General features: G+C 46.3%; 1 protein-coding gene across 3 annotated transcripts in view; it reads right to left on the bottom strand.

Moving 5' to 3' along the window:
- Nucleotides 1–18,434, bottom strand: part of LOC140105399 (ras association domain-containing protein 4-like) — an 84,440-nt gene that overhangs the window by 51,205 nt on the left and 14,801 nt on the right. For all 3 annotated transcript variants that reach the window (XM_072129332.1, XM_072129330.1, XM_072129331.1), the window contains exon 2: nt 16,607–16,677. The gene's annotated coding sequence lies outside the window, so the exon portion shown is untranslated. The remainder of the gene's footprint in view (nt 1–16,606; nt 16,678–18,434) is intronic.

Below are 18,434 nucleotides of genomic sequence, written 5' to 3'. Positions count from 1 at the left end.
TGGAATTACGGAAGAGCCTTATATGTGGACTGGCAGTAGACGATAAGTAGAAGCGGCTGGAGCCGTCCACCAATCCAGCTGTAGGGGGCACCAAAACTACGGAAGACATTATTGGCCTTTATTTTAACGGCTTTTACTGCACGGTCTGAAGGCGCATCCTCGTTATTCTGTAAGTTGTATGATCATATACAGATCACATTCGTATGGTTTTGTAATTTTTAATACTTGTAAAAAATTTTGTAAAAAAATTGTCTGTGCGTCTTCTGTGGAGAGAGACAGATCAGCCGCACATTGTGCAATTATGTTATAGAACGCTTGGACCAGTGGAGCCGTGTACGGATCACGCGGATTTTGAGCCTTGAGAAAATTGTTGGATGGATCCATTTCATGGGAAAATACCAGATTCCCTTCAGCAATGGATTGGGATAATGATGTTATTGTAGGGGAATTCCAGGATCTGGCTAAGAGTAGCGGTGACAATTGTTTAGCAATTAATGTTCCATATCTGCCGGGAATGGAAGGAAATGATAATAAAGCCAATTGGAAGATCCGGTTATTGTGAAGTGCGTCGTATCTGGTAACGTAAAAATGGCAGTAATTCTTTAAAAGCGGACCCAAAAATGTGTAATAATGTACCTCCGTTTCCACATCCTCTCCAACACTAACATGATACATTCACATATACAGACGGTCCCCTACTTAAGAACACCCAACTTACAGACGACCCCTAGTTCCAAAATGGACCAGAAACCAAAAAAATTCTGTCTGGAGCCACAATGATAAAATATACAGTTCCGACTTACATACAAATTCAACTTGAGAACAAACCCACAGAACCGATCTTGTATGTAACCCGGGGGCCGCTTGCATATGACTAGGGTGATCTGGTATATTTCTAACACATTTCTGGGAATATGAACGTCTCATAGAAAACCCCATGACGCTATAATAAATGTAATAAAACTCAATGTCATTAATCACAGAACGGAGCTTAAATAGTTTGATTTGATGATTCACAAAATTTTATGTCCTCTGTAAAGTAGGAGGAGTTATCACCAAGATGGCCGCCACTGGAAACTACCAAGATCCTTTAGTTCTCAGTAACTCCTCCCACCTCTTAGGCTCTGCCCCCAGTGATGATGTAACAGACTGTCCTGCTCTGTTACCATAGTAATGATGTGTAACTGCCATCACCACACACCGGCCATACTGGATGCTCTGCAACCAACCGACTACAACCAAACATAGTGGTGATCACATGACCTGCCCGGGCAGCTGCAGGACATGTGATGTGGACATGTGACCAGCGGCATCTTCTGTCCAGTGTCTGCTCCACGTGGAGGAAAATAACGGACTGATAAAGGGCCGGGAGCATTGTATTTCTCCATCACAGTCTATGTCACAGCATTTTCTGCTAAGAGGAGCAACATTCTAAATAACAACTAATTACATATTCGCTTCTATTTTACCAACTCATTTGTATATGAATTATGCTGATTCCTGGAACACCCCTTTAACTCTTCATACTGAGTTGCGTGTGTTGTAATTTTTTCGCAGCCAGGTAGCAATTTAATTGATGCCATAACAGGAACTGTTCAACCTTCCAATTACATTTCAATCACATTTTTTGGGGGTGAAATGGAGAAACAGCGTTGCAGCCAAAATTTAGATTATTTTTGATACCTGTAGTTCTAAGTACGGAGATATCACCGTCTCTATTACTGCAGCGCCGAGCTCTGACATACGGGGACTATTTGTTCACAAAACAAAAAGGGGCTTATTTATCAGGAGGCTTATTGCTAGCACGTGCGACTATTTTGCCCTCTCCGCCACCTTCACACCAGTGGGAGGGAGGGCATGGCCAGGAGTGGGCCAGCGCGGGGCATCTAACCCTGCCTGGCATAGAATAAACGCTGCGCTGCCTCCGGCCCCGGAAACCTTAGAGAGATTCCCTATTATTATCAATACCTTCTACTAGAAGATATGTGAATTCTTGTGTATATTGGATGTCATCCGCTCCAGTATGCAGGGGAATCACATTAGACTGCAACTGGGGAAGAGTCCAATTCGGACTTTAATTTCGGACTAATACTTGATTTTATTAGTCTTTAATAATAACCTTTCTTTCATTTTGTAGAATGTTCAGTGTTAAATAATAAAAAGCAATAAACGAAGCAATGGACAGTGTTTTGTGCTGACACCAAGGAGCCAACAGTCTGGCCTTCCATCCAGAGAATTACCGTATATACTGGAGTATAAGCCGAATTCTTCAGCACAAAAAATGTGCTGAAAAACCTCACCTGGGCTTATACTCGAGTCAAGATAAAACTAACAGTGTAGTGGAGGGGCGGACAGGGACACGGAGACTATGCCGGAGCATCACTGTATAGAAGAGGACCTGCCGGGGGCGTCGGAAGGCGAGTACACTATTTGTTTTTTTCTTACAGCCATTATATTGTGGGCAGGGGCTGGCAGGCCGTGCACTAGAGGGGGCTGGCAGGCCGTGCACTAGAGGGGGCTGGCAGGCCGTGCACTAGAGGGGGCTGGCAGGCCGTGCACTAGAGGGGGCTGGCAGGCTATATACTAGAGGGGGCTGGCAGGCTATATACTACAGGGGGCTGGCAGACTATATACTACAGGGGGCTGGCAGACTATATACTACAGGGGGCTGGCAGGCCGTGCACTAGAGGGGGCTGGCAGGCCGTGCACTAGAGGGGGATGGCAGGCCGTGTACTAGAGGGGGATGGCAGGCCGTGTACTAGAGGGGGATGGCAGGCTGTGCACTAGAGGGGGCTGGCAGGCTATATACTACAGGGGCTTGCTGGCTATATACTGCGGGGGTCTGTGACCAATGCATTTCCCACCCTCGGCTTATACTCAAGTCAATAGGTTTTTCCAGTTTTTGGTGGTAAAATTAGGGGTCTCTGCTTATACTCGGGTCAGCTTACACTTGAGTATATACAGTACCATTTTGATAGATCAGTTATTTTGAAATGGGGAATACCCATCATTATGGTTTTGTCCATTTATTCTTATTTGCATTATAGGGAGAGAGTAGTAAAATATAGCAAAAACAAAAAACAATTAGGTTTAAATGTTACCAAATAATTCCTTCTAAAAATACAAAACATTACACAAAAAAGCAAACCCTCATATGGCTATTCTGATTGCACTTAGAAGTAAGGCTTACGTAAACAGGCAAATCAAAAGTAGTAGTACCAAAAATAATTAACAAAATACATAACGGTCAAAGTCCAATCCAACATTGTTTATGGCTTAACTTAATAAGTAACTTGCAGCACAATAAAGTCGGGATCACAGCTAAACTTTCACAAGACAAAAAATGGGGTCGGCCACACAAAAGAAAGTTTAGGGTAATTGCCTCATCATCTATGGTGATGGTAGAACCTCCTCTCCTCTAGGTGTAGAGGATGCCCCCTGTCTATGGTGATGGTAGAACCTCCTCTCCTCTAGGTGTAGAGGATGTCCCCTGTCTATGGTGATGGTAGAACCTCCTCTCCTCTAGGTGTAGATGATGCCCCCTGTCTATGATGATGATAGAACCTCCTCTCCTCTAGGTGTAGAGGATGCCCCCTGTCTATGGTGATGGTAGAACCTCCTCTCCTCTAGGTGTAGAGGATGTCCCCTGTCTATGGTGATGGTAGAACCTCCTCTCCTCTAGGTGTAGAGGATGCCCCCGGTCTATGGTGATGGTAGAACCTCCTCTCCTCTAGGTGTAGAGGATGCCCCCTGTCTATGGTGATAGGGGGCATCCTCTACACCTAGAGGAGAGGAGGTTCTACCATCACCATAGACAGGGGACATCCTCTACACCTAGAGGAGAGGAGGTTCTACCATCTCCATAGACAGGGGGCATCCTCTACACCTAGAGGAGAGGAGGTTCTACCATCACCATAGACAGGGGGCATCCTCTACACCTAGAGGAGAGGAGGTTCTACCATCACCATAGACAGGGGGCATCCTCTACACCTAGAGGAGAAGAGGTTCTATCATCACCATAGACAGGTGGCATCCTCTACACCTAGAGGAGAGGGGGTTCTACCATCACCATAGACAGGGGGCATCCTCTACACCTAGAGGAGAGGAGGTTCTACCATCACCATAGACAGGAGGCATCCTCTACACCTAGAGGAAAGGAGGTTCTACCATCTCCATAGACAGGGGGCATCCTCTACACCTAGAGGAGAGGAGGTTCTACCGTCTATGGAGATGGTAGAACCTCCTTTCCTCTAGGTGTAGAGGATGCCTCCTGTCTATGGTGATGGTAGAACCTCCTCTCCTCTAGGTGTAGAGGATGCCCCCTGTCTATGGTGATGGTAGAACCCCCTCTCCTCTAGGTGTAGAGGATGCCACCTGTCTATGGTGATGATAGAACCTCTTCTCCTCTAGGTGTAGAGGATGCCCCCTGTCTATGGTGATGGTAGAACCTCCTCTCCTCTAGGTGTAGAGGATGCCCCCTGTCTATGGTGATGGTAGAACCTCCTCTCCTCTAGGTGTAGAGGATGCCCCCTGTCTATGGAGATGGTAGAACCTCCTCTCCTCTAGGTGTAGAGGATGTCCCCTGTCTATGGTGATGGTAGAACCTCCTCTCCTCTAGGTGTAGAGGATGCCCCCTGTCTATGGAGATGGTAGAACCTCCTCTCCTCTAGGTGTAGAGGATGTCCCCTGTCTATGGTGATGGTAGAACCTCCTCTCCTCTAGGTGTAGATGATGCCCCCTGTCTATGGTGATGATAGAACCTCCTCTCCTCTAGGTGTAGAGGATGCCCCTGTCTATGATGATGATAGAACCTCCTCTCCTCTAGGTGTAGAGGATGCCCCCTGTCTATGGTGATGGTAGAACCTCCTCTCCTCTAGGTGTAGAGGATGCCCGCTGTCTATGGTGATGGTAGAACCTCCTCTCCTCTAGGTGTAGAGGATGCCCCCTGTCTATGGTGATGGTAGAACCCCCTCTCCTCTAGGTGTAGAGGATGCCACCTGTCTATGGTGATGATAGAACCTCCTCTCCTCTAGGTGTAGAGGATGTCCCCTGTCTATGCTGATGGTAGAACATCCTCTCCTCTAGGTGTAGAGGATGTCCCCTGTCTATGGTGATGGTAGAACCTCCTCTCCTCTAGGTGTAGAGGATGCCCCCTGTCTATGGTGATGGTAGATCCTCCTCTCCTCTAGGTGTAGAGGATGTCCCCTGTCTATGGTGATGGTAGAACCTCCTCTCCTCTAGGTGTAGAGGATGTCCCCTGTCTATGGTGATGGTAGAACCTCCTCTCCTCTAGGTGTAGAGGATGCCTCCTGTCTATGGTGATGGTAGAACCTCCTCTCCTCTAGGTGTAGAGGATGCCCCCTGTCTATGGTGATGGTAGAACCTCCTCTCCTCTAGGTGTAGAGGATGGCCCCTGTCTATGGTGATGGTAGAACCTCCTCTCCTCTAGGTGTAGAGGATGCCCCCTGTCTATGGTGATGGTAGAACCTCCTCTAGGTGTAGAGGATGGCCCCTGTCTATGGTGATTGTGGAACCTCCTCTAGGTGTAGAGGATGCCCCTGTCTATGGTGATGGTAGAACCTCCTCTCCTCTAGGTGTAGTGGATGCCCCCTGTCTATGGTGATGGTAGAACCTCCTCTCCTCTAGGTGTAGAGGATGCCCCCTGTCTATGGTGATGGTAGAACCACATCTCCTCTAGGTGTAGAGGATGTCCCCTGTCTATGGTGATGGTAGAACCTCCTCTCCTCTAGGTGTAGAGGATGCCCCCTGTCTATGGTGATGGTACAACCTCCTCTCCTCTAGGTGTAGAGGATGCCCCCCGTCTATGGTGATGGTAGAACCTCCTCTCTTCTAGGTGTAGAGGATGTCCCCTGTCTATGGTGATGGTAGAACCTCCTCTCCTCTAGGTGTAGAGGATGCCCCCTGTCTATGGTGATGGTAGATCCTCCTCTCCTCTAGGTGTAGAGGATGCTCCATGTCTATGGTGATGGTAGAACCTCCTCTCCTCTAGGTGTAGAGGATGCCCTTGTCCATGGTGTAGGTAGAACCTCCTCTAGGCGTAGAGGATGCCCCCATGTTATGAGGCTGTAAGTCATGCTTGGTTTTAAGGGGGCTACATTTCAAGGTAGCAAAATGAGGCATTGTTTTCCATTTTCCACCTTGGAAAACATATTTGCATATTTTCTGGACCACTAATGGAGCATCAATGGCTTTAAGTCTCCCCCTGCCTATAATTGACTTTGGTCTAAAATGTGCAGATTAATCCAAAAACAAAAGCACAAGACGTGATCTTATGAAGATCCTGGCTGGTTAGTGTGTCATTATCCACAGTGACAAGAGTCTTGTATTGACATGGACTGAAAGGCCTCTCTGCCAGGAAGAAGCCATTACTCCAAAAAAAACTAAAATTACACCAAAACTAAAATATTACTGTTAGGCCATAATGATAACGTTTACATGTAGAGGAAAAAGGGAGAAGGTTGTAAGCCGAGTACACCATCCCAAACACGGGGTGGTGGCATCATGTTGTGGAGGGACTGCTGGGTTACGTACAAGATAGGTTCTGTAGGTTTGTTCTTAAGTTGAATTTGTATGTAAGTCGGAACTGTATATTTTATCATTGTAACCCCAGCCAAAATTTTTTTGGTCTCTATGATTTTAAAAATGTTGGATTGTCATAAGAACCAGGAGTAATAATAAAGCTTCATTACAGACGCCTGTGATATCTGTTACAGCTGATTATTGTAGCCTAAGGCTAAAGTACTGTAAATTACCAACATCCAGAGGGCCGTCTGTAACTAGGGGTCGTCTGCAAGTCAGGTGTTCTTAAGTAGGGGACCGCCTGTAAAAGCAATATCTCAAGGCATCAGGCAGGAAGTGAAAGCTTTGGGCGCAAAGGGGTCTTCCAAATAGACATTGACCCAAAGCTACTGCCAAACTATGGTGGATAAGAATAACAAAGTCAATGTTATAGAGCGGCCATCACAAAGCTCGAATCTCAATCCTATAAAGAAGCTGAGAAGGCAAGTGCAAGCAAGATGGCTAACAACACGATTCAGTTACACCAGTTCTATCGGGAGGAAGGAGCCAAAATTACTATCAGCTATTGTAAGAAGCTTGTGGAAGGACCTCCAAAACATTTACCCCGAGTCACACAGTCCGAGGGCAACGGTACCAAACACTAACGAAATGTATTTAGAAATATCAATTAGAAGAAAGTAATAAAAATGCCTTAATAGATTCTCTCCACTCATTATTCTGGCATTTGGCAAATCTAAATACATTTTGTTTATCCTAATCGACCTAAAACTGGAAAAGGTTTATTCTAATTTCATGTCCGATGAGAAAATCATCCATATGTAAACTACGGGTTTCAACTGTATATATACTATATATGTTATCATAAAGGGAAAAACATATGATAAATAGATACAGGCAGTCCCCGGGTTAGGTACAAGATAAGGTCCGTAGGTTTGTTCTTAAGTTGAATTTGTATGCAAGTTGAAACTGTGTATTTTATCATTCTAGTTCCAGACAATTTGTTGTTTTTCCCCCAGTGACAATTGGAGTTTCAAAACTTTTTACTGTAATTGGACCAAGGATTATACAGACACCTTACAGCTGATCATTGCAGCCTGGGACTATAGTAACATCCAGAGAGGTCACAGGGGGAAGAGGGGTCACCAGAGGTCACAGGGGGCAGAGGGGTCACCAGAGGTCACAGGGGGCAGAGGGGTCCGTCTGTAAGTCGGGTGTCCTTAAGTAGGGGACCGTCTGTATAACATAATTCCTAAAAGGGACGGTCTGAGAAATTGTCTGATTGTCTAAAAATAAAGTATAAAACTATTTGAAAGGATGTTCGGTCCTCACTGGATCAGGACCATCCCATTCTGCAGCGCGTGACTGCCGATTGGCTACAGCCGTCATGTGGTAAAGAACCGGGCCATAACCACTTTCTATCTAGTAGAGAGCAGAATTAGTAGCAGGAGATTAATTACATTTTTTAACGATATTTTCATTATTCTGCCACAGAAAGGACATCGTTACAACATTTGCCTTTAAATTCAATCTCCGGGTTATAATTGACCAAAGACTTTATTTTGCAGTTGAGCCCTCCAGATGTCGATGTATAAATTCTACATCCTATAGTAGACCCGGACAGATGGAAAATATAGAGGTGACACCACCAAAATCTTCTTGCAAAAATACAGAAATAATGTAAGTCATGCGGTATATAGCATAAAGGAGGAGGTCCACAAACATGGCTGACCATGGGGGTGCCGGGGTTACAGCTCAGCTGGAGAGGAGTGGAGGTTACTTAAAATACGCACTCCCCAGGGTCAGAAGAAGGAGGCGTTTTTGGAAGAAAGCGAGAATGTTTTTCAACCTGCGAACAAACATTTTAAATTGTTTCCCATTGGTCCACAGTCCCTGCAGCAAATCAATCGCAGCTTGTGCACATGGTCAGAGGCTGCGGCACGTTATGTGCTTGGATTTGCGTTTTTAAGCACATTAGGTGAAGCACCTCAAAATACATCAGCATTTTTACCATACTTAAGGCTACACGATGTATGAGCACACATCGGCGCCGGGGAGAGGAGGAGGATCTGAGCGCACAGCGCCGTATTCCGTGGAAAGGTGGGTCATGTCCTAACTTTCTAAAGGCTACGGAACAGTACGGTGCTGCACCGAAAGGCCATAGTGTATGGGGGACGTATATAGGCCGTATATACATCCCCCCCGTACGTTCGTGTGTATGTGCCCTAATACTGACGAGTTTTTGCTGATGCGTTTTCAGTGCCTTTCAAACACACAATGAAAACACATTCCTAACGTGGCCTAAAAATACACCGGTAATGTTTCCATGTAGAGGTAGGTGGGCGCCGGAATCAATTTCACTGGTGGGCCCGAGACCCCCCAGTCCAGCCCGGGTGATGTGGGTTTTGTGTTTTTTCATTTGGACTGCAGAAGAGTGGTATTTGGGGGACTACTGCTTTGTTTTTGTTTTTAAACAACTGTTTTTATTCCTTTTTTTCCCTCATTTTAAAATCTTTTCTTCCCCCGTTAGACACGACCAAGGAATCAAGTGGCTGCAGCGTATTGTATCAGTCAGCCCACGCTCTCTCCGACAGTTACATCAGTTTGACTGCGGCACTTAAAGGGGTTGGCCACTTTACCTCATGTCTTTTGTAATGTGTGTGTAAGCGTGGGGGATAGATAGAGATAGATTATATATATATTAAAACTTCTGCTCCACTTTCTTGATGTGTAAAGTGAAGCCTCCTGTCTTGTTTTACCTCATCAGCCGGACATTCCTGTCCAGAAAATGTCATGTGACCTCTTTCTATCCATGAACAATTGCCCTGCCAGGACCTTATGGTAATATTCATGAATACTAAGGTCCTGGCAGGGCGATTGCTCATGGATAGATAGAGGTCACGTGACCCTCAATCTGCCGCCATTTTATGGTCAGCAATCTCTGGCTGATGAAGTAAAAGACAGGAGGCTTCACCTTACGTATATTGTATATTGGTAAATTACCTAATATCCTGCCCCCCACACATTACAAAGGCAATAAGTTACAGGCAGGTACTAGATCGTCTTGGTGGGTTTAAAGGCGAAAATGAGAATTTCCCCGAAAATGCCACAATGGACACAAATAATAAAGTTATTTGGAAATCATAAGTCCTGTTTCTACACCATGCTGCCACCATAAAGGTCAGGGAGGAGACAGATTCCCTCATAATTACAATCCATGGACAGAAATCTGCAATTGTTCTGGAAATGTTACACGTGGATAATTTTCGCGGTTTATTTTCATGCAGATAAACCTGAAACCTCACTTCTCCTTCTCCCGACTAAACTGGGGATTTTTTTTTTAATCAGAATAACGCTACGGTCCAAGCGCGAGTGTCTCAGCCCGACTTCTGGAGTGGGGAGAATTATTATTCACTGCTGGGGAGGGTAAGTACCAAGAAATAATCACTTGCGATTTTTATTATGTTCAATTATAGAACATTTGTGGCAGAGACAAAAAAATTCTCGGTCTATTAAGTAAATTGTCACATACAGATTTATCTTCAGACCGGTGTGACCAGAAATATATTGGTCAGGTACATGGGGGGGGGGGGGGGGTGTTATCATCCTCTGTGCACCAGAATTTTAGAGTAATTTGTGACAAAAAACTAAAATGATTTGTGTCAAATTTAGATTTATTACGGCATGAAGACCACTAATAGGTACCTTATATACTCGAGTATAAGCCTAGTTTTTCAGCACAAAAAAAATGTGCTGAAAACCCAAACTCGGCTTATACTCGAGTAAAAAATATATAGGTTTTACCAGGTTTTTGTGGTAAAATTAGGGGCCTCGGCTTATACTTGGGTCGGCTTATACTGGAGTATATACGGTAGTTTTCCGACCGGAGTATGACTTAAAGGGTTAATCTCCTCTCGTCTGGGCGGTCACTTAGTGTCATTAATCTGCCGTATATAAACATTTCTTCATTTAGATGTTATTAAAAAAATGACCTGTACAGAAATATTTTTCTGTATAGTTTACTCACTAGATCCAACAGTGAGAACATATATTATATGACCAGCTGCGATTCTATTTTTAGCAATGAAAAATTCGACAATTTGACCCGTTGTGTGAAGAATGAATGGAGAAGACTGCGGAAAAACAAGAGGAAACAGAAAAGAAGTAAAACCAGAAACAGGCAAAAAAAAAAAAGTCCTAACATACGATACAATTAATAATCCCAAATGAGGGAAATTATTTTCCACCACAGCAAACAGAAAAAAAAAAAATATATAGACACCCACAACCACAACCACATACATAACAAAGACACATACAAAATACACAAAACACGGATTTAAGACTAATAGTTTAATATTATAACATACAGGCAGTCCCCGGGTTACATACAAGATCGGTTCCATAGGTTTATTCTTAAGTAAAATTTGTATGTAAGTCAGAACTGTTTATTTTATCATTGTAACCCCACACAAAAAAAAAAATTTTGTCCCAGTGACAATTGGAGTTTCTAAATTTTTTGCTGTAATGGGACCAAGGATTATGAATAAATCTTCATTACAGACACCTTACAGCTGATCATTGCAGCCTGGGACTATAGTAACATCCAGAGAGGTCACCAGAGGTCACAGGGGCAGAGGGGTCCGTCTGTAACTAGGAGTCGTCTGTAAGTCGGGTGTCCTTAAAGGAAACCTACCACTTGAAGTGGCAGGTTTAAGAAGAAAATACCGGGCACCAGCTCAGGGTGAGGTCAGGGTGAGCTGGTGCCAGAGCTTATTTTTGTTAGTGTTTTAAACCGCTGTGTCGCGGTTTAAAACACTTTTTAAACTTTATAGCCGGCGCAGGCAGGTACGCGCTCGGCGCTTACCATGCGCGCGGCTCTCATTCACTTCCTATGTAGCCGCGTACCTGCCTGAGCCGGCTATAAAGTTTAAAAAGTGTTTTAAACCGCGACACAGCGGTTTAAAACACTAACAAAAATAAGCTCCGGCACCAGCTCACCCTGAGCTCACCCTGAGCTGGTGCCCGGTATTTCCATCAGAAACCTGCCACTACAAGTGGTAGGTTTCCTTTAAGTAGGGCACCGCCTGTAATTAATAGAGTCTCTCTGGATTCCACCACACTGTATGTTGAATGTAATTTTTCAGATCTGTAGCTTTTTTCCCAATTATTAACCATTTTTCAGCACAACGCGATTCATCCTCAAATAGCGACTCCCCGTGGGAACACGGGCTTTGTGGATTGTCATCTGATTTGCCACAGGTCATATTCACAACTGTGTTACGGAAGGAAAAGGAAATGATAAATCCATCCGGTGTGAGAACATACAGTCTGTGCTTGGCACATACATCGTTATTGTCTGTATGATTAGAAAATGTCAATAAAGTTTATTTAAAAAGCGCTCATGACTCCTGCTTCCACAAGTATTTTATATACCTTCCGACTTTCATAGGAGAAAAAGAAGGACCTTTTTTTTTGCCATTAGCCGTCCATTCTGCACTTACCCCACCTCCTGTAAGCCGATGGCTGGTAAGACACTGGAGGGGAGGAACATCTCACCCCGACTGCTCCGATGGGAGAGATGATACAAATCCAGAATGTCCGTTTCTTGTGTGCTGAGCATTGTCTAAGTGCCGTGCCTTAGGCTGCATTCACACGATGTATGCCCGCTGTGCAGTAGAATGGCAGGCACACATTGGAGCCGGGGAGAGCGCCGCTCACCCCCCACCCCTCTCCATAGCTTACCATAGAGCCCAGCGCCCTATTCTGTTGTAAGATAGGACGTGTATTATCTTTCTACGGGCTGCGGAATGGTACGGTGCTGCACTGTACCGCTCCCGTACGGCGCCGTGAGGCCATTGCGATGTATGGGGGAGTTTTTTAGGGAATGGCCAGTTCCCTGGCAGTGGGACTTGCCTATCCCATTCCCAGGTGAGGCGTTAAGAGCCTTAGGGTACGGTCGCACGTTCATGCTTTGATGCTGTTTACAAACAGAATCATAGAACACGGGTGCGGACCTCGGTCCAATCGCATAGGCGTTTCTATGCAAACGCACTTGATGGGTAACCAGCACCCAGTGTCTTACACTGAGACAATACAAGACACCAGGTGCTGGTTGTCGATCGCATGCGTTTCTAAGCCGAGTCATAGGGCTACGTCTGACGGCTCCCTTACAGTTGTGTCACTGGTGTTGGAGCGGCAGGAAAACCGGAGACTGTACATTTGCAAAACTCAACCATTTAACCTCAGAGGCCCAAGCACACGGAAGAAAGCCGCATCTTCACAGAGAGAAAGAGCCGTCTGAATAGCGGCCGCTGTCACCAAATATCACATACTGCATCATCCTGCCACACGGTGCACACACCAACGAGCTTCTGCGTGCCGACTGGAAACACATCCTGCCATGAACAAGGAATCCAAACAGAAATCTCTTTTCATATCACAGAAATATGTCAGCAGCCTACTGCACATTGTTCCCAGAACCAGATTGTATTTGTATTGTTCATTTACTTCTTAAAAGGGAACCAGTCATCAGATTTTCCCCATTAAACTACTAGCACTTTCCTTCAGATCGGGGACGAAATGTCCATCCTAGAAATCTATTGATTTGGGGTTTTTTGGACATTTTGATAAATAATAAGAACAGAAAACATTTTGAAATACATACAGTGGCCATTTCTAGAGCCTCAATGCAAAACAGCAGCAACAGATTAAGGTAAGATACATAGACATGTATAGAGCCACAATACAAACATGTGGTGATACATACAGGTAGGAGCAGGGTTTCCCATAGACCCTCTCACCCTACAGACAAAAGGAAGAAATGACCTCCGCAACATATATAAAAGAGTCTACACGGCATAACCCCTTAAAGGGATCTTCTCATCTGGGCACTCACATTCAGTGTCACTAATCTGCCTTATAAAAACTTTTCTTCAATTAGATGTTATTAAAAAAAAATGTTCCTGTGTGAAGATAATTTATCATAAATGTAGCGATATGGTCCCTTAGAAACAAGACTGTGTCCTTGGATACGACCACCTCTGCTGGAGGGATTGTACAAAGAAACAAAAGGTTTTTGTATATGAAATGATTCCTCTCACCCGACCCCTCCCTACACTGTACCGATTCCTCTCACCCGACCCCTCTCTACACTGTACCGATTCCTCTCACCCGACCCCTCCCTACACTGTACCGATTCCTCTCACCCGACCCCTCCCTACACTGTACCGATTCCTCTAACCCGACCCCTCCCTACACTGTACCGATTCCCCTCACCCGACCCCTCCCTACACTGTACCGATTCCTCTCACCCGACCCCTCCCTACACTGTACCGATTCCTCTCACCCGACCCCTCCCTACACTGTACCGATTCCTCTCACCCGACCCCTCCCTACACTGTACCGATTCCTCTCACCCGACCCCTCTCTACGCTGTACCGATTCCTCTCACCCGACCCCTCCCTACGCTGTACCGATTCCTCTCACCCGACCCCTCCCTACGCTGTACCGATTCCTCTCACCCGACCCCTCCCTACGCTGTACCGATTCCTCTCACCCGACCCCTCCCTACACTGTACCGATTCCTCTCACCCGACCCCTCCCTACGCTGTACCGATTCCTCTCACCCGACCCCTCCCTACGCTGTACCGATTCCTCTCACCCGACCCCTCCCTACGCTGTACCGATTCCTCTCACCCGACCCCTCCCTACGCTGTACCGATTCCTCTCACCCGACCCCTCCCTACGCTGTACCGATTCCTCTCACCCGACCCCTCCCTACGCTGTACCGATTCCTCTCACCCGACCCCTCCCTACGCTGTACCGATTCCTCTCACCCGACCCCTCCCTACGCTGTACCGATTCCTCTCACCCGACCCCTCCCTACGCTGTACCGATTCCTCTCACCCGACCCCTCCCTACGCTGTACCGATTCCTCTCACCCGACCCCTCCCTACGCTGTACCGATTCCTCTCACCCGACCCCTCCCTACGCTGTACCGATTCCTCTCACCCGACCCCTCCCTACACTGTACCGATTCCTCTCACCCGACCCCTCCCCACACTGTACCGATTCCTCTCACCCGACCCCTCCCCACACTGTACCGATTCCTCTCACCCGACCCCTCCCCACACTGTACCGATTCCTCTCACCCGACCCCTCCCCACACTGTACCGATTCCTCTCACCCGACCCCTCCCCACACTGTACCGATTCCTCTCACCCGACCCCTCCCCACACTGTACCGATTCCTCTCACCCGACCCCTCCCTACACTGTACCGATTCCTCTCACCCGACCCCTCCCTACACTGTACCGATTCCTCTCACCCGACCCCTCCCTACACTGTACCGATTCCTCTAACCCGACCCCTCTCTACGCTGTACCGATTCCTCTCACCCGACCCCTCCCTACACCGTACCGATTCCTCTCACCCGACCCCTCCCTACACCGTACCGATTCCTCTCACCCGACCCCTCCCTACACTGTACCGATTCCTCTCACCCGACCCCTCCCTGCACTGTACCGATTCCTCTCACCCGACCCCTCCCTACACTGTACTGACGAGATGTAAAGACATCAGAGCAATAATACAAATCCATAAAGCCAATTCCCCCAGGTGGTGTGGGTGCATTAGGGCCTTGTAGGGGAGGAAACGCCCTCAGGGTACGGTCACACGTTGCAGTCAAAACTTTATCGCAATCAGCTTTGAGATGGTTTAGTGCAGTTTTGTCAATTGAACAGATGAAAGACATTTGCAGGTTTCCCCTTCAAAATTAAATTCACTCGTTCAGTTTACGTCTTTCACCTGTTCAATTGACAAAACTTCACCTAAAACCACCTAAAAACTGATTGCGATGCAGTTTTAACTGCAACGTGTGACTGCACCCTCTGGGTGCTGTCACACGTCGCGTTTACCGCATGCGTTTAAAAACGCATTGCAATAGCTGGAGAGTGATTTGCCTAATTAAACAGCTGCTAACACCTGTGTTTACAAAACGCAACCGTTAACGCATTGTTAACGCATGCGTTAACATCGCGGTTAACGCATGCGGTTGTTAACGCATTGTTAACGCATGCGTTAACATCGCGGTTAACGCATGCGTTTTGTAAACACAAGTGTTAAGAGGTGTTTAATTAGGCAAATCACTCTCCAGCTATTCCAATGCGTTTTTTAACGCATGCGGTAAACGCGACGTGTGACCGCACCCTCTACCTCCCCAGACATAATCAAGAAGAATGCGATTGGAAATGATTGCCTCGTCTACATGCCGAACATGTGGTGCCAAGGGTGCAGGGGAAACCTGCTCCACCAATCTCATTCATCCGTTCAGTTTACGTCTTTCACCTGTTAAATTGACAAATCTTCACCTAAAACCACCAAAAAGCTGATTGCGATGCAGTTTTAACCGCAATGTGTGAACGCACCCTGAGCGTTTCCGTACAGGAGAGGGGAGGGAGGAGGCGAGCTGTAATACTGAACAGAGCTATGCACTATTAGCAGATGAAAGAGACAGAAGTGGCTTCTGTGACCTAAACAGGAGCTCAGGAGGCTCATTTGCATGATTTTAAAATACCTTTTGCGGAAAACTAGGCCATTTGAAGTGAGAATGGATCCTGTGTCAGGGGACACACACTGCATCCATGTGGGAGATTTCCTTTAAAGACGGATGGTTTCGCGGATGAGGGCCTAGCCATGAGGAGCTGCGCGCCGAAGATTTTTGTAGAAGGTTTAAAGAGGCTCCTGGGGTGCGGAGTAGCCGCACCGTGTAGCCTCAGCTCCGCCCACTCCGCACCCCGGGAGCCTCTTTAGAAAATCTGCATATTAGGGAATGAAACGTTTTTAAAAGTTTGCGGGGACGTGAGTATTAGCCCTTAAAAGGTCTCTCCTATAGATGCACCTAGCACCTGATCTACCTTTATAGGTAGATCCCTGGTGGTAGGTTTCCTTTAAGTCTGACCTAGTCCCTCTTTAGAGTGCGTACATACAATATGTCCATTTATAACAAAAAAAAATTACATCAACAATTAATCAACATCAATATGATATATCGCACAGACTTTACTGACCTGTTCAACTGCAATAAAAGGTCAATTACTGCTCCGAAAACCCAACTCGTTCAGCATTTACAGAGAAGCGCCTGAAAGAAAAGGAAATTGTGGGTTTAGATCGACTCATAGAACTTATCCGTTACTACAGAAGGATTTACACTAATGTATTTATCATATTAATATTCACCTATTCAGTCATTATACATGGTGCAAAAAACTGTCCGAGTATTGTTTCCATGGAGATTTCTAACAACAATTATCATATAATAGGTACTTTAACCCTAGGTTGTCTGATCGATCCCGTCATATACTGCCATACTACAGTATGGCAGTATATAGGGATTTCCCTCCTCATTCATTACAATGTGCTGATCGCACATTGTAATGAAGGGGTTAAACTGAGACAGCCTCGGGTCGTCAGAATACCTGAGGCTGTCATGTCGACTGACTGCCGCTCCCCAATGACATTGCATGGGCGCCGCCATCTTTTTGAGCTTTGCCGGCGGCGATCACAGGGATAACACCCGCGCCGATAAGACTTACCGGCTATGGAGAGGACTCAGCCCGTGAGCCCTCTCCATGTATCTGCACCTGACGCGTGCCGTACTATTACGATGCATGTCGGTAAGGGGGTTAACCTGTTTCGGACTGCCCACTGACTTTTAAGAGCCACAAAAAGAACAGAGGCATGAAAAATAGATCAAGCAAATAATATCTTTATTAATAGAAAAATACACCACAAAACATGCTTAAAAACCTTTAAAAATTGTGAACAAAGTCACAAATGAATGACATCCTGGGGAAAGTGCTGGACACATGATAATGTGCACTGTTCCAGGAACTCCAGCTCCCCCTACTGGCCACAATACAATATACAACAATGTACAGAAATCAATATTAGAAATGGTGAGATAATCAAATCTTTTGACAAGTCCATACAAATGCAGGATAACAACAAAAAGAAGGGTGAAACACGATGGATGGACACACAATTCAAGGATCAGCACAGAACCATGTACAGATAAGAAAGCTGTATACCTAAATGCTCAGGCCATGAGAGGGGGGTGCTGGCTTTTGATTACATATTTTGGCATGCTTTGATCAGTGGTTATTGTTGGGCTTTGCTGGTCCACCTGTTGTGTATGCCCACTGACTTTTGACTTTAGTGGGAGCAGGTCCGAAATCTGCAGCAGCATCTTTAGACAGGTTCTCCGGTTGTCAGAGACACCGGGAGATCCAAGGGAAGTAGCGTAATACTTAGAGGAGCGGCGCCGGCTATGTTGACTTGTTGGCCAAGTGACCGTCCGGGTCTAAAAAGTTAATAAGAGCTGCTGGGTCTAATTAGACCCAGTGCTGCTCTGATCAGTCCCACCAGTCACAGGTGCTCTTGTTATTACCCCCGTGACTGCAGGGGGGGGGGGGTTGCAGGGGTTAAACTGCCTGGCAAGGAAAGATCTCCCTGCCGGGCAAACACAACATGGTCCAGGTAGTATGTAACAGCCTTCTCAAATAGAACGTCCTAATGCAGTAACAGGCCGCTAACGGGGACAATCGATTTCAATGTCACCAACCAGTTAAACACTTTGGCATTTTCTACACAAAGATGTTTAACATCACAGATGAATTTTTATTTTTGAGCACAACCAGGTACAGAAATTGCCTCTGGGATTTGAACGGTGGATAACTGGATAACGATGAAGCCACTAAACACTGCGCCCGCCCACTACCTCCGCGCCCGCCCGCCCGCTACCTACGCGCCCGCCCGCCCGCCACCTACGCGCCCGCCCGCCCGCCACCTACGCGCCCACCCGCCACCTATGCGCCCGCCCGCTACCTCGTCACATTC

This window comes from Engystomops pustulosus, chromosome 11 (genome assembly GCF_040894005.1).
Source record: "Engystomops pustulosus chromosome 11, aEngPut4.maternal, whole genome shotgun sequence".
Taxonomy (NCBI): domain Eukaryota; kingdom Metazoa; phylum Chordata; class Amphibia; order Anura; family Leptodactylidae; genus Engystomops; species Engystomops pustulosus.
This window is presented reverse-complemented; position numbering and strand designations above follow the sequence as displayed.